Genomic DNA, 15,022 nt, shown 5'->3' with positions numbered 1-15,022 from the left:
GCCGCTCAATTCCCTTCACACACAGAGGGGATGTGAGGGGGTGCATTGGAAATATAGAATGATTTCTCTCTGGCTGTGAAAGAAATAAAAAAAACACCAAGGGCACTAATGATTTTCACTGATTCCCGCCTTTGAGTCTGTATATTTCTCTTTCTCAGGCCAACTCTTCATATGATTATTGGCCATCAACTTTGGAGGGGGGCCGGAGCGGCGCGGTGTGACTCATTTAAAGGGCAACTAACACGTTCCACATGCAATATTCTAAAAATAATAATAATAATAATAACACACAAAGATGTAGAAGAGTCCCATTTCCTCCTCAAACTTTTTTTTTTTTTTTTTTTTAGCTGTTTGTCACTGGGAACATGAGGCGATGAAAGAAAGTCAACACTCTTGACAGTGCTCACATGACATATGCCCGAGATTCAGAAACAAAATTAACACCTCGGCGTGCAGATGGCAGTGAGGAGAGAAAAGCACCCTGTGACCTCGCATGCCGAGTCCAAGTACCGTGCTTCTTCAAATAGTGCTCCCTCAGTCAAATAAGTGTCTCAAAAAAAAATGCGAATGTTGAAATCCCCTGAAAATAAATTACAAAGAAAATAAACTGGTAGAAACTGTAACCACCCCTCATTCATTCAGCCAATGGAAAAAAAATTGACATGAAAGAAACTGTGTGTGTTGCTAACCAAAACAGCAGCATTTAATATTACTGAATTAAATTTTTTCCTTTATAATTCTGTTGCTTTCGCTTGATGTACATTTTTTTGCTGTATATTATTTTGATCAAGCATGGAAACAATAGATTCAAAATCATTTTTCTCAAAAATGTCAAGGAATAAATATAGCACCCCCCCTACCCCAGCCCATAAAGGCTTAGCACCCCCGCAGTTCAATTCTAAGGACACCCCACCACTCCATAAAGTTTTACTTTTGAATTGCCGCAACATCTTTGTCGACCATGTCCCTAATTTTATGACACAATTTTTTTTCTTCTTCCTCAGTCACTGATTTTCTCACACCCCCATCCTGTTTGCACGGCTCCCAAGGGCGTCGTTGGGAGCTCGCTGGCAGCGGATGGATACAGCGAGGAGGCCCTGGGAGCGAAGCCGGAGCGACGGCAGGTATCTCCCACACTTCCTCGACTATTTTTAAATGCCGTCAGGCTAGCGAAGGGCCAAAAATAAGTCAAGAGGCCATTTTTATCCCGGCACGATCGAGGCCACGCCCCCTTGGCTTACTCTTATGAACATGCACTGTGCCAAAAAGTTAACTAGCAAAGTGTGGAAAAAAAAAACGGACTAAACAATGGATGTGTCACTCTATTGAGCATGCACGCATGCGCGCGCACACACACTCTCACACACACACACACACACACACACACACACACGCACACAAGTCAATATCAAGGCTGAGCTATTTCTGTAGAAGGCACTATTTAGGAAGTGTAGGCCGGGTGCCAGTAGTCTCCACTATCGTCTGAGCGCTATACAAGCCTCACATCTCTCCCTCGTTCTCTCTCTCTATTTCTCTTTCAGCCACTCCTCACCCTTTTTCCACCTGACCTTCTCGCCCATTGTCAGCTCTCGCTCTCTCTCCGAGCCTACTTCTACAAGGCTATTTGTTTTTCCACTGGGTGGAAGCGCAACGCAGGCCAGGTGAAAGCATCTCTAAAGGGTGCGTGAGAGAGAGCGAGGCCCCCACTCCGGCCAGCAAGGCTTGAAGTGAAACGCCAGGCTGGAGTTTCAAACAAAGTGCCCCCCTCATTCATTATACATGCTCCTCCACTGAAAATCTCCTTCCGCAACACCATCTCTCCCTCCCTTCTCTCCATCTTCTTGCTCCTCTCCATTGTCTCCCACCCCCAACCCCACCCCCTCCTCCGGACGAAGCATCCATAAAGTCGGAATAAAATTAATGACATCATAAGCTGCACTTTGGAAAAAAGGGGCCTGCATCATAGTGCTACCGTACATGGGCCAGACCTAAAGGAAAGAGGATATAAGGTCGGGGTTTCACTTTCGAGGGCCGCGTTAGTACCCTGCGCGGACGACGAGTCTTTCACAAGTGTGGGAACGGCCCAGATGACGCCGGAAAGGAACACCGGTGTGGACTTTGGCAGGTGGAAGCCTCTTGTTCGAGACGGAGAGTTCCCGAGTGTTGATTCTCAGAAATGCTTAAACTCATACGAGTCGTAACCTTCGAATGTGACATGAATTAGCGTGACCATATTGTCCATCGCGGCGGGAGGAGATTTACCGATGACTTTGTGAGACAGTGGCAACAGAACGGCTAAAAACTTGAGTCATTTTTTTCCCCCCTAGTGGATTCATGTGTCAACACGAGATCGTCTAAAAATACTCGATCGCGGGAACGGAGGTGGCGGCGGCGGCGCAGAGGAGACGCTTCAGATGGATGCGTGCTCGTGCACAGAGCCACCTCTATGCAGTCTCGCCGGACTACCGAATGACTCCGCCGCGTCGCAGGCGGGACGAAGATAAATTACAGTCAACGGGAAGAACATTTTTGAACCGCTCTCTTTATCTCTTTTTCCCGCATTTATTCATTTGTTTGATCGCGAGTGTCGTCCAAATGTGGACTACATTAAAGAGTACATATGTTGAAAGTTGGGCGGGGGGGGGGCGGTGCCTATTGCTCGCTGCATCTACGGATGGACTCGAGTTCTATACGACACAAGCACATCATATCAAAACAGATAAACACACCTGTGGTGGTCCAAGATAACACGTTGGCATTCTCACAAGATTTAAATTGAATGTCTCAAATAAAAATGAGCTCGTTTCGAAAAAAAAAAAACTTTCAATCGGAACAAGCGAGCCCGCACAACTTCAATATTTAGAGCGAAATGTAACAAACTTTATCTAAATGTTTCCTTTGTCTTATCATACGCAAGCAATCCAACAACTCCCTCCTGCTCTCCCTATCCAAATATTTCAAGGAGCCGGCCTCGAGCACGGCGAGAGGTGTTTCGGGTGTCTCTTTAGGTGGGCTAATGCTGACGATACCATTGTGTGGTCAGCGCGCGGCTGCCTGCGGACCACCCAGCAGGCCCGCCACCGCCATCGTGACCGACAGGCCGGGCAGGAAACAGGAAACAGGAAGGAGGAGGCAGGACGTCCTGTTCACTGCGACATCACTATGGCGTCATTTAAAAAAAAAAAAAATGGGAGGCGTGATTAACTAAGGAATATGATTTGATTTTTTTTCTCCCCCCCCCCTCCATTTTTCTTTTCGGTCCTCAAAAATCAAACACTTTTTTTGTCAGACAAGAACAGAGATGATTTTCATTTGGAATAGACACCAGGTAGAACCTCATACGACTCGGGCAAAAAAAAACAAAAACAAAAGCATAAACATTCCTATGTGCGAACACAGACAATAAATGCGCACACAAACACAAGCAGCAAACACAAAGCAGCTGAAAACAAAAACAACTTTAGAGAGAAAATATTCTAAAGTGTGTTTTACAATACAATTAAACATCAAAGGCTGATCTATTCCGCTGTGATCTTTAACACCCTAGTGAACGAGCGCACCCCCCCACACCCCACCATCACCACCTCCCACAAACACACACTCAGACACACACACACAAGAAGGCTGCTGAGCATCAGCGCTAATTACTAGAGAGAGAGAGAGAAAGACACACACACACACACACACGACTTGGCAACATTATGCAAAAATAAGAACATATTCAAATATTTGCATTCAGCATAAAGCCCGCGCGGGTGCTGTTTATTTGGATTCGCTGCATTGTATCACATTTTATAAGGCGGTGCAGCCAGTTTGAAGACGGAGAAAAAGATGAAAAAGTGAGGTCACGTCTAATTTCTCTAATTTCATTAGTGCAATAATAATTTCATTACCGGCATAAAAGGCTGGCTGGCCTTGTTTAACAAACTCCATAACAAGCCCTTGAGTCAGGAAGAAACTTTTCATCTGCTTCACAACAGCCAGCTGCAAATTTGCCTTTGCGTCGGTCAAAATGATCTTAAGAACGACCTTTGTTGGTTCATATTTAGCTCCTGTTTTTTTATCGCCGCGCTACCTGGTCCTCGTGATTTGATTTACTTGACTCCCCCTATCACCTTCTCCTTTCAGCCAAAGGGGAATGAAGTCCAATTACGGCACTTTGAGATCTCCCGCCACATCTTGCCAAACCTGCAGTGTGCAAATGAGCGCTCTGATGATGGTTAACTGAGCAAACGCTGCAAAACCTCTTCCAAAATCTTTGAAACGCCGTCGGAGAAGAGCGGCACGGGGGTACTTTAAAGCACACCAAAGGGGGCTGTTGAATTATTTGCTTATACATGAAGCGCCTCTGATGTTCCCATGAAGCTAAATGTTATCATAGATCTGGTTTTCCATGAGGGGCAAATTGTGAAATGTGCATTTCTTTTTTTCCCTCTTTGGGTTTACATGTCCGTGTGATACACTTGCCATATTTTTTTCTGCTACATTTAAAAGAAAAAGACACAATTTAAGTAAAAAGAAGCTCGGGGAGGGGGAGGGGGGGGGTTGCCACTGTTATAAAGTATGTTAAATGCATTGCATCTGCTGATGAAACTTACACGCGCACACACACACACCACACACACACACACACACACACGCACACACACAGAGTTCTTCCTTGAAGTAAAGCCTCGCTGAGCCCCCAGTGTACAGCAAAGTGCCCTGACAATCGGCTCAATGCCCCGGCCAATCACAGGGCCACGTGACCCTCTAATCCCTCTATGAGAGGGGCAAGTGTGTGTTGTCATTGTTGGTTTTGTGAATCAGTGCCCAAAATCCCACATGATTTGTCCGCAGGGAGAAGAGAGGAAACAAAAAGTCGGCAGGACAGTGTTAGGGTGAGTGAGCGTTAAGGGGACAGGATATGCTTTTTGTCTATATGTGTGTGTGTGTGTGTGTGTGTGTGTGTGTGCGTGTGCGTGCTTGCACGGGTTCCCTGAGATTACAGTGCTTGGTTGACAGAGTCCTCAGTGTGTAATCGTGGGTCCACATGCGAGCACTCACCTTCCTCTGAGCGGATTAAGCCAACGCTAAATCCCAAGAGAGCAACAGGCCAGACAGGACAACTTCATTGACCGTGGCCACAGGAGGGGGGCAAAGGGACTAATATTTGGCTTACACTAAAACCATTTTCACTGGAAAAGTAAAAAAAAAAAAAAAAAACTTTCACAAGCTCTATGCAGGGAATTTCTCCATTGCGAGACTAATAAAGCTTTTCTTATCTTATCTTAAATGTATCCTGTAGAATTTGAATCAACTATACTTTAAGCACTCGAAACGCAACTTTTAGGCTGGCATGCTGTTGAAGACTTGGAAAAAGAATTTTAATTCATACTTTAAATTGAATCGCTGCGGATTACAAAAATGTGCCGTGACTCCAGCTTTCGAGAACCACATTAATGCCATTTAAAACGAAGGGTCATTGGAACAAAGAGCGTATTTGCTGTTTTCAATTCATCATGTGTGTGTGTGTGTGTGCGCGCGTATAACACCCGTGAGTGTGAACGCCACAAGGAAGTTTTATATTTAAACAGACTGCTTTGGGATTTTTTTTTTTTACATTTTAAAATGAGTGCTGTAATTTCGGGGGTGGAAAAAAAAGTTTCATAAATACAGTTTAATTTCCAATGTACCAACGACTCAAAGTTGACAGGTTAATTATGGTAACATTATTACGACTCAGGCTGCAACAGGTTTAAGTGAACATATGAAATTGCACTTCAAATTAATGACACCAAATAGCGTATTTACACTGCGTATTTAAAAAAAATAATAATAATAAGGTTTCACATAGCCTGAAAGGGCCAGTAGTGCCCATCATCAATTTTAGTACACTTGACCTCTGCTGTATTATTTATTCATACAATATCTTATTGTTAATTTTTAATCAAGACTAAGTAAAAATTTTTGTTGTTGTTGTTGTTCAAACAGTGCACCCGTATGTTTAAACCCGTCCAACCGTTAACCCAAGACGCTCGCCTGCCGTGTGATTGTCCATATTTATTTATTAGATGCACTTCCAATTTTAAAATAATGATTCAGCTTCCTTTCAACGCTTCAGAGGACACTTCTTGAGTGTCCCTTTATTTCCACAGAAAGTCCACCTCACTTTTAAATGTCATACTAATAAGCGTCAAGTACAATCCACTTTTTTTTTCTAAAGTCAAATAAAGTGCGTTGAGTTATCTGTAATCGTTGAGGTGTGCGCCTGCATGTGGACACGATGAGCCTCACGCTCCAAACAGACCACAAACAACGATTTTATCAGCCGATTGTCACCGCAACTTTAACTTTGTTGAAAGGTGCGCGCCTCACGAGAGTGGATAACGTAACAAAACAAACAAATGACAGGGGGGGTAAAAAAAAGAAGAAAAAAAAAACAACCGCCCAACTATCAAAAGCGACGTACGTACGCGCGCTCGCTTCGACTTACTTTTAAAGCAGCCAGAAAACGCATCCGTCTGGGCGTCAATGTGGAAGAAAGGTTGCGAACAGCGAGGAGCAGGTCCGCCGGTGGGTTGGTCGGGCTCCGGGTCCGGGCGGGACGGGACGGGACGGCACGGCACAGCACAGCACTGACAGGACACGAGACAGCCGCTCGGTTTTAGAGGACGGACTCGGGGGCCGATCGAGCGCGCACTTAAAATCCAGGAGCGCAATTTAGCAGAGGACGCCGCTGGGAGGGAAAAAAAGTCATCTACAGTACACGCTGAGAGTCTCGACAATGTCAAGGAGAACTACGAGCGCCTTCTCTCTCTCTCTCTCGCTCTCTCTCTCTCTCTTCCCTTCTCTCTCTCTCTCTCTCTCTCTCTCTCTCTAATCGCTCAGGGAGCGTGTGCGACGGCAGGGGCGCGCAGCAGAGTGTCCGTCTCGTACAGACCCGGTGGATCGGTGCCGGTGGGTGGTGAAGGTGGTGCTGGTGTACCGTGGAACGTCTGCTTTGGTCTGAGAGAGAGAGAGAACTGGGGGGGTTGTTTGACTTGGTGGTCTTGTTTCTTTCTTCTCCTTCCCATTAGTCGTGACAGAGTCTTTCCATGAAGGCGCTCTTTTATTTCCTCTTAGCGCGTGGCTTCTTCTTCTTTTTTTTTTTGGTTGAGTACTAAAAAGGGGGGGGGGGGGGGCGGGATCATATTTGCCCGGAACAGGACTTTTATGAAGGAGGCAACTCGGATCTAATGGTTTGTTATAGCACGAGCGCCCCCCCCCCCCACTCATCCCCAACCCCAAGTGGACCTTTGTTGCCCCGATATTTAGTGAGCCAAGGCACATGTTTTAAAACTCAAGAAAACAAATGTGACAAAAAGTGGATTCATAAAAGTAATGCGAATCTGGCTTCATTTGAGGAGTAACTTTCAGTTTTTGTGGATCTGATCTCATATTGCATTGTATGGCAAAGCATGGAAGGCGGGAATTTATAAACGTAAAAAAGAAAGCATTTCTCTGTTTCGCCATCACTTTTTTTTTGGTATTTGACGATAAACTCAAGTCTTGAAATGTTTTTTTAAATTCCGAATCAATGTCTTCAATTGAGGAGCAACTTCCTGATTTTGTGGAGCATTTTGTTTTTGCGGTTTAACCCCAGTTACCTCAGGAAAGGCTTTTATTAAACGCTCACAATATGACAATTTCACGAATGAACAATGATTTTTTGTTTCTTAAATTTACATTGTGTGGAGCTTTAATTTCTTGCCTGAAAGCAAAGCTATATTAACTTAAAAAAATTACCACACTGTTGTCATGTAATTTTGAGAATATTACTGTAGTCGCACGGACCTCAACAGTCAAATTCAAATCGCAGGACTCGATTGCAAAACAAATACACATCATGAATATTATAAATATTGTATACTAGTGGGGCGGCCCGGTAGACCAGTGGTTAGCACGTGGGCTTCACAGTGCAGAGGTACCGGGTTCGATTCCAGCTCCGGCCTCCCTGTGTGGAGTTTGCATGTTCTCCCCGGGCCTGCGTGGGTTTTCTCCGGGTGCTCCGGTTTCCTCCCACATTCCAAAACTAATTGAACACTCTAAATTGTCCCTAGGTGTGAGTGTCAGTGCGAATGGTTGTTCGTTTCTGTGTGCCCTGCGATTGGCTGGCAACCGATTCAGGGTGTCCCCCGCCTACTGCCCGAAGACAGCTGGGATAGGCTACAGCACCCCCCGAGACCCTAGTGAGGATCAAGCGGCTCGGAAGATGAATGAATGAATGAATGTATACTAGTGTACTTTTAACCTCACATGCCACTCCTCCAGGGTGACATAGGACGTAGCGTAGAGTAGTTCATTTCCAGCATTCAGCTCAGTTTTTCCAAGTACGATTTTCTAGCCAAAGTCCAGCAGCTTATAAATTCGCCTGCCCTTTTGCTTTGCAAAGTTGGATGTACTCCACTTTAACGTGGTTCCAGCCAGACATCTGTGAAAAGTGTACTCGAGTGCACCGTATTAAACGCACAAGCCGTGTCAACCTTAGGTTAGCTTAGCAATTAGCCTGGTTTGCCGAAGCTCTCTAGATTTACAATCTAGTGTGTACCACGTTGACCCTGAGAGTCCGATTAGGCGTGCTCTAGTATCGTAAATGGTGCTTTTATAGAAATGCCATCTGCAGATTTTGTTAAATGTGAATCTCCGAACACAGTCCCCCCCCGCCCCCTCCCTGGTGGTCCCCCGTCAAAAAAGTTCCACCTCCCGCATGGCGCCACTCATTGTGGAAGAAGGCACTATCTCCAGATGATAAGACCTGACACAGACAGTAAGCATGGGGAATTAGCAAAACCCTTATCCTTCCAACCGCATGATTTCAAAACATCCACTCCACTGCTGTGACGATAACAATTAAAGCAGCAAGTTTGCCACTTCAGATAAGCGCCAGACAGGCATCACCATGGCTTTATGTACAAAGATGAATCCCAGATAGGCCTTGTAATAATCCCGCTCTATTATTTGAATATTATATAGCTGCCAAAGGGAAGATTTCGAATGGTTCCAGCGTGTTCCGTTCAATGCTTGTTTGGTTTGTCATCAAACCATGTGTATAATAAACTTTAGGAAAATAAAACATTTACTTTAAAGTAACGCATTCAAAATCACATCGATGCGACGCTGCTTTGCAATGTAAGAGTTGAGCATCTTCCGTTGCCATAGCCACCATTTTTAGTGATTGACGTTGTTTTACGGACTTACACGTGCAGTGCTTATTGCATTGGCTTGAAAGTAAATTACAGGCCACAACTGCAAGAACGCCAGAGGGGGAAAAAAAAAGAAAAAAAAAGGCATTTTTGCTTACTGCTACTTAACATATTTGGTCACTATGGTCTGGGGAGCGGCTGCACTGTGCTGTCGTGGTTAGCTAGTTTGCCTCACAGTTCGAAGGACCTCGGTTTGAATCTCAAACCTTCACACAGCCCATTATTCTGGTGAATATAGCAAATGGAAAAATGCATGATGAAAGGTATGGGTGTGCAAAAAAGTCAAAGAAAAACATGGGGAGCGATTAATAAATGAAGTTTGAAAAAATTGTGGCTTTGTGTCCCCTCCAACCCTTCCGTATAAGTCCCAGTTGAGATACTGTACCTTTGCACTATGATCCTAATAGCCCACCCAAACTACATCCAATTAAAAAAACACACACACACACTTCTCTTATGAGCCTCACTTGAGTAAGTCGACACCAAGCAACGTCCTTGTCTTTCTTTCCTTTCAAGTTCACCTGTGAAGCAGAAGCTTTGTGTGGCTTTCACCTAATCTAGTCAGGAAGGGTGCACGGGGCATTTCAGCCTATCAAATCAGTTGATAAATAAATCAAGCTGTCTAATCTGCTTGACGGCTGGCCATTGCGTTTTTGTAATGCAACCTTGCCGGTGTCTGATGACTCGGGATACCACCTTCACATCACCTGACCTTTTAATCTTTAATAGCATTTCCTCTGCCCTGCCCAGACCTACGATAACACGAGTCAACAGCAAATCTGAATCAAAGATGTCTTTATAGAGGTCCGCAAGTGTATTTTTGACACTCATTCCAACATTGTATTTACTTTTCTTCCCCCAGCACATCAGGTTTTTGAGATATTTTCATTTTTTGCTTTTAGCTTTGATTTGGATTTTATCATTCATCCATTCATTCACCTTCCGTACCGCTTGATCCTCACTAGGGTCGCGGGGGGTGCTGGAGCCCATCCCAGCCGCCTCCGGGCAGTAGGCGGGGGACACCCTGAATCGGTTGCCAGCCAATCGCAGGGCACACATAGACGAACAACCATTCACGCTCACACTCACACCTAGGGACAATTTAGAGTGTTCAATCAGCCTGCCACGCATGTTTTTTGGAATGTGGGAGGAAACCGGAGCACCCGGAGAAAACCCACGCAGGCCCGGGGAGAACATACAAACTCCACACAGGGAGGCCGGAGCTGGAATCGAACCCGGTACCTCTTCACTGTGAAGCCGACGTGCTAACCACTGGACTACCGGGCCGCTTGGATTTTATCATGTATTGTAATTTTTAGTTAACAAAAACCTAACACTTAATTAATCATTATTACTAAATATATGACTATATTATTGTTGTCATAGTTGTATCATGATGAAAGTGATATGCTCAAGGAAAAAAAAAACAACAACAACAGCAGATTCAGAATGAGGCCCCCCTCCCCCCAAAAACTTTCATCTCCGATTTGAAGAAAACAAAGAAAAACCGAAATGAAAAATGCGTTGACCAGTATAATCGATACACGCTGTCGCGGGAGGGTCGTGAACACAACAGCATCAAAACAAAGACAGACACACACACGCCAGAGAGCTTAGCTGCAGCTCCACGGTCACTTTTTTTGATGCGTGTTCTTGCAACATACCACGTTCAATGTTCCTTCAAGTAGCGTCTCGTAGCTTTCTTAGTCATTCATCTGAGAGCTCCTCTCAATGTTCAAAAAAAAGGTTGGGATCTGCTTTGGTTGGCACCTGCAACGAGAGGCAAAGGAGCCGAGCGTGAGGAGGAGGAGGAGGAGGAGGAGGGAGTGAGAACCTGTCAGTAACATGGTAATTGTTTTCATAGAAGTGTGCAGGAGCAACACCATTGACATAGATGTGAGGGCGTGTTTGTTAGCGTGCAAAACGCGTTCAAATTTGATGGGTGTGTTTGTCAGAACACGTGAAATCTCACAAAAGACTATATTACACTTCCATTTCTCTGGACAAGAGTACTGTGCAAAAGTCTCAGGCCACAAGTACAAAATAATGCAGTGTGATGTCACAAAATCGTTGACGAGGGATCTATGGTGAAAAACTGTAAATTAAATCTTGAGCGAAGTAAAAATGAACAGCTGATATAATGCGGTTGCACAAGTACGCACACCCTTTTAGAGCATGTGATAAGACAGTGAACCAATGAATTTGAAATTTATGCGAATGGGAGTCCGCACACATCTGCCGCCATTTAAAGTTCCTCTTATGGCCTTATCAAACTACTCGCAAACTACCCGTCATTCACGACAGTCACGCTGTCAGACGGCCAGATAAAATTCGCTCTGCGTCTCTGACCAGACCTTGCACAATCAAGCATGCTTCCTTCAAGATTAAGTTCATCGCCGCAGGTCTGTTGAGGGAGGCGGAACAAGCAGCTGTAGTCATGTGGACGACGGAGGCATGATGTAAATGTGCGTTGTTTTTATGTTCTGAAAAGACTAAAATGAAGAAAAAAAGAGGAAAGAATGGACCCGTTTCTGGATGTTGAGGAGATGGCCATATGGATTTTCTCTTCTCCGAAAAGAACTTACGTGAGACAACACATTTGTTGAATGACACCATGTTTGCTAATCAGGTGCTAGCTTTGTAGTTAGCAAACGTAGCATGAATTGAAAAGCCAAAGAACCGAGGACATGTCACACTATATGACAAGACAAACAAAAATTCTGACGTGCGAAGCACAGCAGATGCCTCACGACCAATCGTTGAGTATGTCACGTGACATGGGCTAGAAACGCATCAAGATAACTCAAAACCGGCTGCGAGACACTACGCTTGTGTGCCACAAATCGGGCTACGTTTGTCTGATGTTAGCATTGTTCGCCCCAAATAAAGTTCAGATGTTCTGGTCGGCTTTTCCTGATATTTAGGCTTTTTTTTTTTGCAGAAGCAGACAGGTTAAAGGTTACGGAATCAGTTTTCATTGACAGGACGGTGAGACCTATTTTTACATTTTGTGTGATAAGAATCTTAAAAGCCACATTTCGTGACACGTTTAGTTAAATAATGCCGTTTTTCAGTTTTAACAAACTTGCGAGCTGCGTCTTGCATTTGTATGACCTTCAAGTTCCAAAATTGCCCGCTCAAATGTTTAAGCTGTGAAGATGGCAACAGTTCAGTTGGACCGCAGATCATTTCCATTTCCATCACATTCTAAACTTTTACGACACATCTGTATATTTAAATGCTGAAAAACAATCAAGGTGGCATTATTTATGTCAGACTGTGCAAAGAGCGAGACCTGTAGCATATTTGACTGCGGGGTAGCTTTGTCGAGTCTAAACATTGTGTAATGAAAACATTAAAGACTATGACCACACGCGGCACATATTATGACGGAGATATACGCACTGCGCAGTTGCGTGCGAACAAATCAACTCGACTGTAGATTGAATAAACATACTTTGTGCCATTCATGTCATCCTGAGCCAAAGTCATTTATCCTAAATGGAATGTAATTACAGTATAAGTTTGCCTTCTGAAACCTTTCCTGTCCAACTCAATACATATCTGAGCCCTTGATCACATACTGTATAAATGTGATCCCTAAGCTCATTATTTAAGGCGTGAGCAAGTGCAGCCGACTGTCTCGTCAAAGTCAAATTAACAGTTTAGCAAAACAATTATGTCGATTCAAACACGCCAGCCTGTGTTGACACACGTAAGGCGTTTAGGTAAGTGCAATTTTTGCCAGGTTTGGCATTTGCCGTGAAGAAAAAGGAGGGAGGTATGCGGAAGGGGGTGAGGGGGGATAATTCGAGTGGACGAAACGCACACGTGTGGTTTGCAGATAGCGATCTGGCTCGGATTGGTAGTTAAGCCTCTCCTGGCAGCCACTTCACAGCGTGTGTCACACACGCACAGACACACGGAAGAGCTCGCCGGGGAAAAATGCGTGTTTCTGTAAAAAGAGGCGGAAAGAAAGGAATGTCCCCCCCCCCTCAACAAAAGATATCAACACAAACACATTTCCAGGGCGGCGGAGGAACGGCACAGGCCCGCCGCAATCTGTTGTGGCTCTGGCTCACGTGAAAACACAAGCTGCCACTCACAGCAGAAGACGTCAAGCAGGCGCGGCTCTGGGGAATTAGCCGGCTACCGCTAAACACTCACGAGTTGTTATGTGTCACATGTATCTGAAAGATGCTTATCAAGTATTTACAACTTTCCATCATTCTTGTGCTCGCTCGCTCCCCAGCTGACTTTGGGGACGAGTTTGACGGCGCCTGACGTGATGACCCAACTCTTGGAGAAATACATTGCATTGCAAGCTCATTAAACTCGACCGAGTTGATACAGAAGTGGGAGCAGAAGACCGCATTTAGTGCCGAATGGCTATTTTCAACATTGCACTCATACTGACAGTAGTATCAAGTTGCAATGTCGATACGATACCTCACTACAGGTCTCTTACCCGGTGGGCAGTTTCAAATGTCCAAACTGTGATTTGTGTTGCCTTTGGAGCTTCTCATTTATGATCCTGACATAAAATAAAATAAATAGATAAAACGAGAGAGACACTGCTGGTTGTGGTGAGTCGCGTTTAGGTGCACTTCTTTTGAATTGCTTTCTGGACATGCACCCATTCCATTTTCAACATAGCTTACCCCATACGCTCTACCGACTGAATTATAATTATTATTATTTTTTGTGGGCGGCCCGTCGAAGCACGTCGGCTTCACAGTGCAGAGGTACCGGGTTCGATTCCAGCTCCGGCCTCCCTGTTTGGAGTTTGCATGTTCTCCCCGGGCCTGCGTGGGTTTTCTCCGGGTGCTCCGGTTTCCTCCCACATTCCAAAAACATGCGTGGCAGGCTGATTGAACACTCTAAATTGTCCCTAGGTGTGAGTGTGAATGGTTGTTCGTTTCTGTGTGCCCTGCGATTGGCTGGCAACCAATTCAGGGTGTCCCCCGCCTACTGCCCGAAGACAGCTGGGATAGGCTCCAGCACCCCCCCGCGACCCTAGTGAGGATCAAGCGGCTCGGAAGATGAATGAATGAATTATTTTTTGTTTACATTACATTAGACTTGGATCTGGCAGTCAGTACTAAAGCTATAGCTAAAACCTTTTCGACAATCTCATATATGAGTATACTAGCTGGTTCGCCGCCCTCCGGGCGGCTCATCAGCTAGTTCCTGCGGAAGGCTGGTAAGGTGGGCCTTCGGCCCACAAAAGTGTTGTTGCTTGGTTCAACTTTTTGTTCATCTTCATTGCTTATCGCGAAAATAAAGAGATGTTTAGCTCTACTAAATAACTAACAATTTCATTGCAATGCTTGTGGGTAGACAACATATTTTCGCTAAGATGCCCGCGCGATCGTAGTGAGCCACTGCCTGAGCGGCGCAATGGCGCCGCGCAGCGGCGCGGTGAAGTAGGTACGTTTTGAAAAGGGACAGACGGAAGGACAGACCGCGTGCGGGATGACACGCAATATATATATAGAAGATATAGATAGCAATCTCATACTGGACCTGTTTTTTTTTGGGGGGGGGGGTAGATCATCCTTCATCACACCAGTGAGCCCATATCCATATTGCACGTAACATGGCAACCGCCCCCACACCATCAATCCAGCAGATTTGCCTTTGTTCTTGGTGTTAGTCATTCAAAGCAATATATTAAGCATAATTTGGCTCCCCTTATTAATCAGATTTGTAATGAAAGTCAGGGAAATATCACCAGTAATTATAGTTGCAGGGATTTTTACCAGTGTGCAGCATAATTAGGTGAGCAAAGGTGACAA

General features: G+C 44.9%; 1 protein-coding gene and 1 long non-coding RNA gene across 26 annotated transcripts in view; both read right to left on the bottom strand.

The window, feature by feature from the left end:
* The window catches only part of LOC127601831 (uncharacterized), a 249,400-nt gene that overhangs the window by 96,532 nt on the left and 137,846 nt on the right, over positions 1-15,022 (bottom strand). The window lies entirely within an intron of this gene.
* mef2cb (myocyte enhancer factor 2cb) overlaps positions 1-15,022 on the bottom strand; it is a 77,894-nt gene that overhangs the window by 58,565 nt on the left and 4,307 nt on the right. For 4 of the 25 annotated variants that reach the window (XM_052067424.1, XM_052067427.1, XM_052067428.1 and 1 more), the window contains exon 1: positions 6,476-7,102. The gene's annotated coding sequence lies outside the window, so the exon portion shown is untranslated. Of the gene's footprint in view, positions 1-6,475; positions 7,108-10,888; positions 10,995-15,022 lie in introns of those variants that run through there. The other 21 variants (XM_052067425.1, XM_052067430.1, XM_052067432.1 and 18 more) reach the window with 11 other exon arrangements.

The sequence above is a fragment of the Hippocampus zosterae genome, chromosome 6 (genome assembly GCF_025434085.1).
Source record: "Hippocampus zosterae strain Florida chromosome 6, ASM2543408v3, whole genome shotgun sequence".
In the NCBI taxonomy this organism is placed as follows: Eukaryota; Metazoa; Chordata; class Actinopteri; order Syngnathiformes; family Syngnathidae; genus Hippocampus; species Hippocampus zosterae.
Note: the sequence above shows the minus strand (reverse complement) of the source record. Positions and strands in the feature narration are given on the sequence as shown.